Here is a 1,328-nt window from a genome sequence, read left to right as displayed (position 1 = left end):
TGAAAAGAAATTCATATACTTTGTTTATTAGAGTTAGGAAAAGGGCTGTCATGTTTTGCTTTTAAAATAATACGGTTCTTCAGGCTAGAGATATGGCTCAGTGGTTAAGAGTATTTGCTACTCCTGCATAGGACCTGGGTATGATTCTCAGAACCCACAAGGTGGCTCACAACCAACTTTACTCCAATTCTAAAGAACCTAACACCCTCTTCTGGCCTCCTGGGGCACCAGGCATACACACTGTGCATAGAGATACCTGCAGGCAAAACACCCAAATGCATAAAATAATTACGTCCTAAAAATAAATGATCCTGAGGACTGAATGCTTCATGCAAGTGTTCTACCACCTGAGCTAAAGTCTTAGTCCCAGGGGATGTGTTGGTAGATAAAGGAATTCAGGATAAGCTGTGTTATTTTGAAAACAACTTTGTTACATACACATACACATTAAGACAAAGCATTAAACACAATTAACAAGTAGCTTTCTTATCTATGGAAAGAGGTTAAGTAAAAACAGATTCTTACTTTTCTTCTGATTAGTATAAAGATATTCTTAAAAACTTAATATTTAAAAATATATTAAAAGAAAAAGATTAGTTGTTATGGAGGCTATACCAGTGTGTCTAAATAATCTTCAAAGTTTTAAATGAGCAGTTTCTATAAATACAACAATAAGAAAAACGATTTAGTCACATGATTACCACAGATTTCTAACACTTGAAAAACATAAGAGCATAGTGATCAGAATTACAGTAACACATGTAAATGAGACAAGGAGGATTTTACCCAGGAAAGCAGTCAGAGATGACAGGTACTGGAGATGTGAGACTGGGTACCAGGAAGGAAACCACACAAGGAATCTAAAGTTGTAAACAATGCGGCACATGCAAAGTCATTATCAGAAAGAGATAAAACCTACTGGGAGAACAGATTCTTACACGAAGCTCTGAACAGGGACATAGAGCTTTATACTCTGCCTTATTTTCAAGATAAGCACAAAGGCTGCAGGAAATCTCTGTAGTAACCAATAATCTCTGCAGTATGAAAAACATCTAAGGAATCTCAACAAATACAAGTCACAGACAGTAGCTACTGGGAAAGGAAAACAGAGGTTCCTAGGTTGTAGGGCTCAGCAGACTGTGTTCAGAACAGTTTAGCCCAGGGAGTCACTCCACATTCGGAGCCATTCCTTTCATCCAGAATGGTCTTTTTAGACAGGTAACCTGGTGCACACTTACAAGTTTAAACTTTTGCTTGTTCGCATATTTTTGTTTGTTTTATTATCTATATAACTAGCATACAGAGACAGAAGTAGAAGCTTAAAAAAA

General features: G+C 36.7%; 1 protein-coding gene across 1 annotated transcript in view; it reads right to left on the bottom strand.

The window, feature by feature from the left end:
• Positions 1–1,328, bottom strand: part of Nek1 (NIMA related kinase 1) — a gene marked incomplete at its 3' end in the record, with an annotated part of 131,132 nt that overhangs the window by 38,661 nt on the left and 91,143 nt on the right. The window lies entirely within an intron of this gene.

Source organism: Microtus ochrogaster, unplaced genomic scaffold (assembly GCF_000317375.1).
Source record: "Microtus ochrogaster isolate Prairie Vole_2 unplaced genomic scaffold, MicOch1.0 UNK28, whole genome shotgun sequence".
NCBI lineage: Eukaryota > Metazoa > Chordata > Mammalia > Rodentia > Cricetidae > Microtus > Microtus ochrogaster.
This window is presented reverse-complemented; position numbering and strand designations above follow the sequence as displayed.